Genomic DNA, 13,608 nt, shown 5'->3' on the forward strand with positions numbered 1-13,608 from the left:
TATGGCTTTAAATTTATAAACCTCTTAGGGGCACCCAGGTGCCCCTAAGGCATCAGTTAAGCATCCAACTTCAGCTCAGGTCATGATCTCATGGTCCGTGAGTTCGAGCCCAGCAGTGGGTCTGTGCTGACAGCTCGGAGCCTGGAGCCTGCTTCAGATTCTGTGTCTCCCTCTCTCTCTGCCCCTCCTTGACCCACACTCTGTCTCTCTGTCTCTCAAAAATGAATAAATGTTTTTTAAAAAGTTAAATTTATAAACCTCTTAAAAAGGATTATTTCCTAGCAAAAAAGAAAACTATTAAATTTGACCTCAAGAAGAAATTGAAAATTTGAAAAACTGTAAAGGTGAAAAGGAAAAACACTATATAATTTAAAATACAATTCCATGAGGTGACTCAAAAAAGCAGAGTTGTAAGCATCGATCTGAAAAATATATATAACATTGTTATGTTTGTATCTATTTCAGTTGGCATCCCTCCATAAAATAGTTAACAATTGCCAGGAAGAGAAACTTTCCCAATGTCTAGAAAAGGGGCCAATGGGCAAAGAGAGGCTTTCCCACACAAGTATAAGCAGCCATAATCACAAATATTACTTGTAATGGTGAAGATTTGAAAATAATCTAAGTGGGAAAACAATCTCCATGGGAGGGGAGTGAACAAACACATTGTGATGCATTCAACCAAATGATTTTATGTGGCAGCTAAAATGGATACAGCTCAAAAATGTGTTGAGTGAAAAAAGCAAGTTGTAGAAAAATATTTGTATATGAAGCCAGTTATGTAAAGTTTTAAGATAAACAAGACAATGACTCTACATTTGTTTCAGACAGGTATGCATGTAACGGAGGATAAGAATATGGACCAGATACACAGTTACATCACAGGAATTGCCTGCAGAGAGAAGCAACAGCAAGTACCCTAGAAAGAGACAGAAACCTCAACTTTAATTTTTGCCATTTAAAAAGAGATCTAGAATAAATATGACAAACTGCCAATATGTTTTAAAATTCTGGGAATATGCAAAATTCTGTAAAACTCTTAGTCACAGTCCTAAATTTATATTGCCTTCCAAAAGCTCTTTTCTACATTCCTTTCCTCCCGTTAAGTTCCCAGTTTCCTGAGAGGCACCCAGTACTGTCTCCTTCCCTATACCAACTCTCCAAAAGCAGTCTGATATCTGCTGTTGGTATTTAGAGTAATTTAAAGCAGCTTATTACTCTCAGAAATATCTAATTATCTAATTGTTGAATCTGGATCTGTAGATGTACTTCCCAAACGTTAAGATAGCCGGGAAGATAGCTGCATCTTTGTAATTGTAGTGCTCTCTTTCTGGGGAACTGCTTTTCCCCAGACTCCTGGAACCACATCTGCTGGGCAACCTTTTATATCCCTGTGTGTAATTCAAGTCCAGCTCAATAGAAAGCAATTAACTTGATTATTGTTTTATTATTAAATTAACACAAGATACTTGCATAGGGATATTCTAGTAGTGATGATACTGCATATAACTGCATAAGCACATGTGTCAGTTCCCTAGATGGATAGGGTGACCAAACACATGACAAATCTTCGTTTTCCTTAGACAATAGTTTGCTGGTTGACTATGTGTTTAGAGAAATACAGGTAGGGGGATGGTTGAGTTTGGAATTAGGCACTTGGTACTCTCAAGGCTGCTTCTTCCTCAAAGGGACCAGGAAGCTACTTCTCCAAAATGTGCAAGCTGTGGAGCAGGATACAACTTTGTGGCTGTGCACACATGGGCAGATTGCCACTGGCTGGAACAGAAAGCGTAATAACTTCTCCATTAGCAAGGATTTAGACTTTACCTCAGCTGGTTTTAAATAAGTTTTAACATAATTCAAGATTCCCTCAGTGAGTACAAACAACATATACTTTCTAGTAGGTCTGGTAAATGTTCTTAGATTTCTGTACCCCTTAAAATCAGGTAGTAAACAATTTATAATATTAAATAACTAAAAGCTTGGTTGACTATAGTTTCATTTAGTTTTTTTTTTTTCTTAATTGGCCCATTAAACTCATTTATAGGATCTGAACATTTCTTACGAAAATTAGAAACTTCTGCTTCTATTATAAGGAAGTCAGATAAATGACTCATGAAAATGTTAGAATCAGGGGCGCCCGTGTGGCTCAGCTGGTTAAGCATCCGACTTCAGCACAGGTCACGATCTCAGGATTCCTGAGTTCAAACCCCGTACAGAGCTCTCTGCTGTCGGCACAGAGCCTGCTTTGGATCCTCTGTTCCCCTTCTCTCTCTGCCCCTCCCCTGCTCATGATCTCACTCTCTCTAAAATAAATAAACTTTGGGGTGCCTCGGTGGCTTAGTCAGTTAGGCAGTTAAGCACCTGACTTCGCCTCAGGTCATGATCTTGTGGTTCATGAGTTCAAGCCCTGCATCCAGCTCTGTGCTTGACAGCTCATAGTCTGGAGCCTGCTTCAGATTCTGTGTCTCCCTCTCTCTCTGCCCCTCCCCAACCCATGCACGCTCTCTCTCTCTCTCTCTCACACAACTAAACATTTAAAAAAAAATTAAATAAACATAAAAAAGAAAATGTTAGAATCATACTGATAATTTAAGTATATAATTGCAAGTTATATGTTCAATTACCTAAATTTAAATGATTGCTTTTGGTAATAATGCATTAAATGTATAATATGCCCATGCATTATTGCTTCTTAAATATCAATATCCATGTTTCATAGTAGAAAAATTGCTTAAATAGTTTAGGAATAAAATTATATACTCAGGGTCACTTGTGTTAATTTATGTGACTTCTTGGTTTGGAAATATATTCATATAGGTTCTAGTTTCAAAACTATTTTATATTCTGGGTTTGATATCAAGAAGTTTTAATCTTATAATATGTTAACACAAAATACTTGATAGCTCTGTGAAAACTGTTGTAATACAGAGGAATTATACTGGCATTAGAGTTAAGAAAAGTTCAACTAGATATATTTATTCCTATAATCAGTTACTACAGAATCATTTTTATTTGATATATTTGAGAAATAAAATGTGAACTATTCCTCTGAAGGAAAAAGTATACAATCACATTTCCATAAGACTGAGGCAAAATAAAGCAAACAGTTACCTCTAAACTCTCCATAATTTGCAAACTGTAAATTATGGATAAATCTAAAATGGAATACTTATAAAATACATTTGTCTGAATATCAAATATGCCCCCCCCCAAATGTAACTCTTACTTAGACTAAAGCTCTGATGAAATTAAGTAATGGCATTTCTGTAGTTATTCAGAAAGATGATTGACTCCTAAACAAAACATTAATAATAATGGGCACTTTGGCTCTGAACAAATGTGTTAATGCCCTTTCCCTTAAAAAAAATGGAATTCTTGAAAAGCACAGTATGTCAGGGCTCACTCAGCAACATATGTACTAAATTTGAAACAATACAGATAAGATTAGCATGGTCCCTATGCAAGGATGACACACAAATTCCTGAAAAATTATCTTTCTTAAGATATAGAAGCAACCCAAGTGTCCATCGATAGAGGAATGGATAAAAAAGATGAGATATATATGTATACAATATGTATATATTTTTCCATGAATATTATATATATAAGAATATTACTCAGCCACAAAAAAGGATGAGGTCTTGCCATCCGCAACAACATGGATGAACCTAGAGGATATTATGGCAAGTGAAATAAGTCACAGTTGAAAGACAAATACCATATGATTTCCTTTATATGTGGAATCTAAGAAACCAAATGAATATACAAACAACAAATAAACCAGAACCAGACCTATCAGTGCAGAGAGCAAATTGATGGTTGTTGGAGGGGAGTGGGGCTGGGGGGTGGGCAGGATGAATAAGGAGGAGTGGAAGATGTAGGCTTCCAGCTGTGGAATGAGTGGGTCAGCAAAATGAGAGTAGAGAATAAGGAAGGTGGTCTGTGGCACTGTGATGGGATCGTACACTGACCAATGGTGACTCACACTTGTGGCAAGCATAGCACAATGCATAGCGATGTTGAATCACGACGTTATACACCAGGAACCAGTGTAGCATTGTGTGTCAAGCACACTCAGAAAAAAAAAAAAAAAAAAAGCAAGCACAGTGTATCATCCAGAGTGAGGTATGCTATAGGTAAAAAGTTGCCTTGTGGCCATAAAGATTTTTAAATAAATGTTTCTAAAATTCTTTAGAATAAATGTTTTAAAAGACTGAGCTCTAGACCTTGCTGGAAAGAACATGATTGTGTTTCAATGAGTGGCAGAAAAGTCACTGCCATATTGTGTCAGCAAAACCTTCCAGAAATCTGCTGTGCAGGGTGTCAGAGAAAGCTATTCACAGGGAGACATCTGCCCAGAGGCACTCTGCTAAAACCACCAGGGGAAGCTGCTGGCAGCTGAGTCCTGCTCACCACCAGGCACTTCAGGAGTCAGAAGATGGAGAAGCTGTAAGTGCCACAGGAGCCTGCCTAGTGAGGGTGCTCTGGCACCAGGAGGCAGAGTCCTTTGGTCCTTCAGTGTCTCTCCATCACCCACTTGCAAAGCCTCGACACTTTGGTGGCCACAGAAAAATGTTTACGGGCCCAAATTTGTTCGCGCAGAGTAATATAAAAGAGTGAATTTGGAAGTGGAAGGCTCTAAATCAATAACAATTACATTTGGTCAGGTCACATCCACATGGCTGTCCTGATTTGTGTGCAGTGTTCCTCTAACTGGTGATCCGGAGGCCCTGGCTTTTTCTTCTGTGTGATTTTTCTATCTTCTGCATGCAGTGTTCAGTGTCACAGCACTTGGTTGTATCAAATCAGTCAAAGGAAAAAGATCATGAAGAATGTCATGAGAAAGTTTCTAAGGGCAAGGTCCAGAAGTGGCATGTATCACTTCTACTCACACATCATTGGCAAGAACCCAGTCATATGCTCACACCCAATTGCTAAGATAGACTAGGAAATGTAGTCAAGCTGGTGCCCAGGAGGGAGAAATGGTTTTGGTGACTAGTTAGTCTCTGTCACAGATAATTTCTCTTAACTTATTATTTTATTATTCCTGGAAGCAATGCATTTTAACTACTAGTCACCACAGTTACCCCTGGCCTGGATGATAGTAATATATGTGTGTAATATCCCCAGATGTCAGCTGGGGCCCCTCCAGCCCATTAAAACCTGATGATAATGGTAATACATGTACATATATATTGAGATGTCAGCTAAGAATCCTCTGCCCACTGAGTTCCAGATAAAATTTGCCCAGATCCCTAGTTTCATGTCCCAGAGAGGTCTGCAAATTCTCAGAGTTCTCATATTCTCATAGTCTTCTCCATGTCTAACTTCTGCTTTCACACATACTGTTGCGATTCCTCACTGCTCTGATCCAGATATGAAATCCAAATCTTTCATCGATTTCCACCCAAAAATAATCATTTAAACACATACGCACAGGTATGGAAGACTTTCCTGAAGATTTGCGAATGCCAGAGGAGGTTTAAATTATAGCAGGAGGAATAATTTCAAACTATATACTAAGCAACCTCCTGTCCTTTAGTACCAACTAAAATTTCTGAGGCTCTTCTCATCATTTGGTTTCCTTCTTCACATCATGTCGCCATCCCTTTCTACCCAGAGTCTCTTTACCTCCCAAGAGGAAAATCAATCCCCTTTACTTTATCATGCCAGAACAACTTAACCATTTTTATTAGTTGTTTCTTAAGTTCCTACTGACACCAGTGTTCTGGGAGTCTTATTTGCCATCCCCAGGGACTCTAAATGTACTCTAAGAGAAATCCACGTGCTGTTAAAGCTAAAATTTTTACATTATTTCATATAAAGTCAAAATTGACTTGATTACTGACTCTACTAAGAGTTCTACCAGATCAGCTTTCCCAGCGTGTGTTCTATAGTGCACCTGTCCTATGAGATAATCTGCAGACTAAATGCATACATAAATAAGCGAGATCTACAATCAAGTAATTTTAAGAAACTTTGCATACTATACTCCCCTTCTTGGAAATTCATAATGCACATTCAACATATTGACAGCTGAGAAAAGTCATGTACCTGTTTAGCTGTGATAGTAGCTAACTTACTTGATGACATAACCTTTTTTTGCACAAAATGCCTTCTACTGTACCGAATATACAGAATGTAGAAAGTCCTTTCTAGCTACAATGTTCTGAAACACTATAATTCTTACACACCTATATGACTAATGACAAAACAACCATAAAAAAAAAAAATGAGCCCAATAGCCTGGCCAGATGGGAACTGTCACACACTTTTTTTTACTGCAGGAGCCTTCTCCCTCTCCGGTGACCACTATGTCCACCCAGAGTTTAAGTCATCTGGTTATTCTAAGAGAGTGAGGCAGAGACTTTCAGACACTAATCAGAAATCACCAGGAAAAAAGAAAGCAAATTTCCCAGCTGGTGCTAAAAGTTCCCATCTCTCCACTTTGATCTTCACCAAGGCTACTTGAGGCAGGGCTTTGACTGACTAACAAATGTCCCCTCCCTCTTTCCTGTTTGTATTTCCTGGGTTGTCTTGAGACAAGCTGCTTCTGCTCCCTGACTCCTCCTCAATATTTAACTTTTCACCAATCCTGGACTTTTGATCCTTTTGGTTAAAAATACGCTTGTTTGTAATATAATCAAATTTTATAGCAAGTCAGCAGTCTAGACAGTAGGTGACTTTTATTGGCCCTTCTAACCTTGACACTATGAAGTAGTTTGACTTTTCCTCTAGTAGAACATATTGACTAGCAAACTTATAAATTCATCTTAAGTGAGAAATACTATTGGGTAGCACAATTCACTTCAATGCTGTCACCAAGTCACAGGCCCATGTTTTTATCGCTTTGAAAGTGTCTTGAAAAACACAACGTGTGATATAAATACAGTAAATCATTAGTATTTCCTGTCACTTTCTTTGGGAAAATATTTATTTCTGCTTTGGGTACTTTAGACTCTGAAATAAATGTATTGAAGTCTTCTTTCAGATAAATTAATTAACTTTTTTTAAACAAGGTAGAAGTCTTTATATTAACTGACTGTAAGTTCTTTGCCTGATACAGGTGTTGCAATTGTTATTACCCAGTCTAATGGCTTGCCTTTCATTTTCTTAAGGGTGTCTTTTAAATAGCAGAATTAAAAAATTTTTAAGTTTGATTTATCCATTTTCCTCCAGAATATTTATAGTTTTAGTTTTTTTGTTTAAGTCTGTAATCCACGAATGTTTGTGAATGATATGAGCTAGAGATCAAGATTAATTATTTTTCATATAGTTATCTGGATGTTACAGCACCATTTGTTTAAAAAATTTCCTTTCTCCATTGAAACTCTTAGTGCCTTCATTAAAAATCTATTGACCATGAATGGTGGATCTGTTTCTGAGATCTATTCTGTCCCATTGGTTTATTTTTCTATCCTTATTCTAATATCAGAGACTTAATTACTATAAGTGTAGAGTAAGTCTTGAAATCAAGTAGTGTAAGTCCTCCAATCTTGTTCTTTTTCAAGATTGTTTTGTTTATTCTAGGGTATTTTATACCAAAATTAATTTTAGAATCACTTGATTTATATTTAAAAATACATACATAAATACAGGCCTATTGCTGTTTTAAGTGGGATTGCATTAAATTTCTGTCAATTTGAGAAATTCATATCTTAAAAATATTAGATAATGCCATCCATAAAAATGGTATAATCCTCCATTTGTTTAGGTTTTTAAAATTTCTCTTTGAAACATTTTTCATTTACTGTATAGAAATCATGCACACTTTAACTAAATTTATTCATAAATATGTGTTTTTTTGAGAGACAGAATGAGTAGGGGAGGGGCAGAGAGAAAGGGAGAGAAAACCTCAAGCAGGCTCCAATGTGGAGCCTGACGTGGGCTCGATCTCACAACCTTGAGATCATGACCCTGAGATCACAACCTGAGCAGAAACCAAGAGTCCGATGCTTCACCGACTGCACCACCCAGGAGTCTCTCTAAAATGTTTTTAATGCTGTTATAAAGCATGCTATTTTAAAGTTCCCTTTTCCAAATGTTTGTTCCTAATATATGGAAACACTAATATCTCCACTGACCCAGATTTACCACATGAAAACAATTCTTTAATTAAAAAGTAAATCAGTAAGTTAAACTATGAGAAATACAAACCAAGTGCAGTTTACTTACTGATAAGACTGACTGTTCAGAATTTATTTCCCAATAATATCTTCATAAATTGATTGGCTCTTTATCCATGATAAAACTATTAAGGAGAATGTGAGAGATGGCACCAGAAATAAAAACTTTTAAATAAAATTTAAAGAATTTAATTAAATGCCTCAGTTTCTATGTTCTCTGCCCTTGGCCCATGAACAAAGTTTTAATGTAGTAAGCTTTAATTTAAACTAATCTTTTTTTTTTTTAATTTTTTTTTTTAACGTTTATTTATTTTTGAGACAGAGAGAGACAGAGCATGAACAGGGGAGGGTCAGAGAGAGAGGGAGACACAGAATCTGAAACAGGCTCCAGGCTCTGAGCCGTCAGCACAGAGCCCGACACAGGGCTTGAACTCACGGACCGCGAGATCGTGACCTGAGCCGAAGTCGGACGCTTAACCGACTGAGCCACCCAGGCGCCCCCTTAAACTAATCTTTTAATCAGGCTCTGTGCTGACACTCAGAGCCTGGAGCCTGCTTCAGATTCTGTGTCTCCCTCTCTCTCTGCTCCTCCCCTGCTCATGCTCTTTCTCTGTCTCAAAAATAAATATAAAACATTAAAAAAAAAAAAACTAGTAGTTAATCCATGCTGAAATTCAATTAGAATTTTCTAAAAATCATTTTAAGCCAGTCTAGAAAATATATTTGTAAGGCGCAAAACCTGATTAATAAATCCAGTATCTATGTTATAAAATGTATACATTGCCACCTCCAAATCTTTTAAATCCTGTAACTATCTTCTCTTCCTTCCCAAATCCCTAAAGTCCTTATTCTCATACCTTTTCTTTTTTTTCCCTAATCTTTATTATTCTTAATGTCTTACCTTACAGTGATTATCTTACTTCTATTTTCTTTCTCCAAAATTTTGTTTAAATTCAAGTTAGTTAACATAGTGTTGTACTGGTTTCAGGACTAGAATTTAGTGATTCACCACTTACATATAACACCCAGTACTCATCCCAAAAAGTGCCCTCCTTAATGCCCATCACCCATTTAGCCCATCCCCTCACCCACCTCCCCTCCAGCAACCCTCAGTTTACTCTCTATTGTTAAGACTCTCTTATGGTTTGCCTCTCTGTTATATCTTATTTAATTTTTCCTTCCCTTTACCTATGTTCATGTTTTGTTTCTTAAATTCCACATATGAGTGAAATCATATGGTATTTGTCTTTCTCTGACTGACTTATTTCACTTAGCATAATACACTCCAGCTACATCCACATCATTGCAGATGGCGAGATTTCAATTCTTCTTGATGGCTGAGAAATATTCCATTATATATATCTCACATCTTCTTTATCCATTCATCAGTCGATGGACATTTGGGCTCTTTCCACTGTGCTGCTATAAACATTCGGGTGCATGTGCCCCTTCAAAACAGCATTCCTGTATCCTTTGGATAAATACCTAGTAGTGCAATTGCTGGGTCAGAGGGTAGTTGTATCTTTAATTTTATGAGGAACCTCCACACTTTTTTCCAGAGTGGCTGCACCAGTTTGCATTCCCACCAGCAGTGTATGAGGGTTCCCCTTTCTCTACATCCTCACCAATATATTTTGTTTCCTAAGTTGTTAATTTTAGTCATTCTGAGAGGTATGAGGTGATATCTCATTGTGGTTTTGATCTGTATTTCCCTGGTGAAGAATGAAGTTGAACATTTTTTCATGTGTCTGTTAGCCATCTGGATGTCTTCTTTGGAGAAGTGTCTCTTCATGTCTTGTGACCATTTCTTAACTGGATTATTTATTGTTTCAGTCTTGAGTTTGATAAATTCTTTATAGATTTTTTGGATACTAGCCCGTTACTCAATATGTCATTTGCAAATATCTTTTCCCATTCCATAAGTTGCCTTTTACTTTTGTTGATTGCTTCCTTTGCTGTGCAGAAAGAAGCTTTTTATATTGATAAAGTCCCAATAGTTAATTCTTATTTTTATTTACCTTGCTTCCAGTGACATGTCTAGTAAGAAGTTGTTGTGGCCTAGGTCAGGTAGGTTGCTGCCTGTTTTCTCCTTTAGGATTTTGATGGTTTCCAGTCTCACATTTACATCTTTCATGCATTTTTTATTTATTTTTGTGTATTTTCATTCTTCTGCATATTGCTGTCCAGTTTTCCCTACACCATTTGCTGAAGAGACTGTCTTCTTTCCATTGGCTACTCTTTCCTGTTTTGTCGATTAATTGACCATACAATTGTGGGTCCATTTCTGGGTCCTGTATTCTGTTCCATTGATCTATGTGTTTGTTTTTGTGCCAGCAGAATACTGTCTTGATAATTACAGCTTTGTAATACAACTTGAAGTCTAGAATTATGATGCCTCCTGCTTTACTTTTCTCTTTCAACATTACCTTGGCTATTTTGGGTCTTTTAGCGTTCCATACAAATTTTAGAATTGTTTATTCTGTTAAAAATGCTGGTGTTATTTTGATTGGGATTGCATTGACTATATAGATTCCTTTGGGTAGTATGGACATTTTAACAATGTTTGTTATTCCAGTCCATGAGATGGAATACTTTTCCATTTCTTTATGTCTTCTTCAATTTCCTTCATCAGTGTTCTATAGTTTTCAGAATACAGATCTTTTACCTCTTTGGATAGGTTTATTCCTATGGATCTTACGGGTTTTGGTGCAATTGTAAATGAGATTAATTCCTTGATTTCTCTCTCTAATGCTTCTTTATTGGTGTACAGAAATGCAATAGATTTCAGTACATTGATTTTATATCCTGCAACTTTGCTGAATTCACATATCAGTTCTAATAATTTTTTGGTGGAGTCTTTTGGGGTTTCCACATAGAATATCATATCATTTGCAAAGAGTGGAAGTTTGACTTCCTCCTTGCTGATTTGGATACCTTTTATACCTTTTTGTTCTCTTATTGTTGAAGCTAGGACTTCCAATACTATGTTGAACAACAGTAGTAAGAGTGGACATCACCGTCATGTTCCTGACCTTATGGGAAAATCTCTCAGTTTTTTCCCCATTGAGGATGATATTAGCTGTGGGTCTTTCACATACAGCCTTTATGATATTGAGGTATGTTCCTTCTATCCATACTTTCTTGAGGGTTTTTATCAAGAAAGGATGTTATATTTTTTGTCAAATGCTTTTTGTGTGTCTATTGAGAGAATCATAAGGTTTTTATCCTTTCTTTTATTAATGCAGCATATCGTGTTGATTGATTTGTGGATATTGAACCACCTCTGCAGCTCAGGAATCAATCCCACTTGATTGTGGTGAATAATTCTTTTAATGTACTGCAGGATTAGATTTGCTAGTATCTTGTTGAGTTTCGTGCATCCATGTCCATCAGGAATATTGGTCTTTAATTCTCCTTTTTAGTAGGGTCTTTCTCTGGTTTTGGAAGCAAAGTAATGCTGGCTTCAAAAAATGAGTTTGGAAGGATTCCTTCCACTTCTATTTTTTGGAACAGTTTCAGAAGAGTAGGTATTAATTCATCTCTAAGTGTTTGGTATAATTTACCTGGAAAGCCATCTGGCCCTGAACTCTTATTTGTTGGGAGATTTTTGATTACTGATTCAATTTCTTTACTGGTTATAGGTCTGTTCAAAATTTCTATTTCTTCCTTTTCAGTTTTGGTAGTCTATATGCTTCTAGGAATTTATCCTTTTCTTCCATGTTGCCCAATGTGTTGGCATATTATTGCTCATAATATTCTCTTATAATTGTTATTTCTGCAGTGTTGATTGTGATCTCTCCTCTTTCATTTGTGATTTTATTTATTTATTTATTTATTTATTTATTTATTTATTTTGATAAGTCTGGCTAGTGGTTTATCAATTTTGCTAATTCTTTCAAAAAACCAGTTCCTAGTTTCATTTATCTGTTCTACTGTTTTTCTTATTTCTATATAATTTATTTCTGTGCTAACCTTTATTATTTCCCTTTTTCTGCTGGTTTAGGGCTTTATCTGCTGCTCTTTTTCTAGCTCTTCTATGTGTAAGGTTAGGTTGTGTATTTAAGACTTTTCTTCCTTCTGGAGAAAGGCCTGAATTGCTATATACTTCCCTCTTATGACTGTCTTTGTTGCATCCCAAAGGTTTTGGACTTCTTTGTTTTCATTTTCATTAGCTTCCCTGTAGGTTTTTAGTTTTTCTTTAAATTCCTTGTTAACCCATTCATTCTTCAACAAGATGTTCTTTAACCTCCATGTATTGGTGATCTTTCAAATTTTTTTCTTGTGGTTGACTTCAAGTTTCAGAGCGTTGTGGTTGGAAAATATGCACGGTATGATCTCAATCTTTTTGTACTGGTAGAAGTCTGAATTGTGACCCAGTATGTGATATTTCCTAGAGAATGTTCCATGGTCACTCAAAAGAATGTATATTCTGCTGCTTTAGGATGAAATGCTCTGAATATATATATATCTGTTAAGTCTATCTGGTCTAAGTGTCATTCAAAGCCATTGTGCCCTTGTTTATCTTATGCTTAGATGATCTGTCCATTGCTATAAGTGGGGTGTTAAAGTCCCCCCCTATTATTGTATTATTATCAATGAGTTTCTTTATATCTGAACTTCTATTTTAAAGGTAACTAGATTTTTCTTTTCTTGAATAAATCTTCATAAAAGAGGCCTGTCTGGCTCCCATCATGTTTTTCTCTTGAATATCCCCATCTTCATCAGGTACTCACTAAACAAACTTCCCATGTCAGCACATGCCCAGAACATAAAAGGGATTTGGATAAATATTTTAAATACGTAAATGAGTAAATCAATAGATGTATAAATTAAATGAATCTGGATTATATTATCAACTTTCCCTAAATTCTCTAACATTAGTAATTCAATAATGATTTTCCAATCCTAACCCCTGCTGAACATTTTTGTTGCACTTGGTACCACTGACACCTTCCTCCTTCATAACTTTGTCTTGTGTTTGCTTTAATTTCTTCATTCTTATAACATTATGTTTCTATCACATTATTTTGTTCCTTATCTTCCTCCCACTCACTTCTATTGACTTTCTAGTTCTTTTCCTCTACATGCATTTCTTAAGAGTTCATCCAATTTCCAGTTTAAATTGATTTTATGGATCAGATATGCTACCACCTCATAGAGTGCTCCTATGAATGCAAAAAAGGCAGACTTTCTGGGCAGACATAGCTCTGTAGATGCACAGATTGTGAATATAAACCACTTTTGTACAAATCTGAAAAATACGCATCTTCCTTGGACTCAGCCAGATACACCATAAAAGAAGTCCTGTGAATGGTTCCCAAATCTAAATTTCTAGACAAACTGTCAAACCTGTATTACCTGTAAAGGGTTCATAGGAATACTCTTAGGTAATATGGGATTAGGTCAAAAAATCAAAATTAGTTCCTTTCATCTAAATGTACTATTGTTCCTAAATCCAAGATTGCATTACTTTATCAAT

General features: G+C 36.2%; 1 long non-coding RNA gene and 1 other non-coding gene across 5 annotated transcripts in view; one reads left to right on the forward strand and one right to left on the reverse strand.

Moving 5' to 3' along the window:
- LOC123611366 overlaps positions 1–13,608 on the reverse strand; it is a 416,378-nt gene that overhangs the window by 261,782 nt on the left and 140,988 nt on the right. The gene's annotated exons all lie outside the window — the stretch shown is intronic.
- On the forward strand, positions 3,399–3,504 carry LOC123576235. Its single transcript, XR_006701255.1, has one exon. It is a non-coding gene; the product is annotated as a U6 spliceosomal RNA (small nuclear RNA).

The sequence above is a fragment of the Leopardus geoffroyi genome, chromosome C2 (assembly GCF_018350155.1).
Source record: "Leopardus geoffroyi isolate Oge1 chromosome C2, O.geoffroyi_Oge1_pat1.0, whole genome shotgun sequence".
Classification (NCBI taxonomy): Eukaryota; Metazoa; Chordata; class Mammalia; order Carnivora; family Felidae; genus Leopardus; species Leopardus geoffroyi.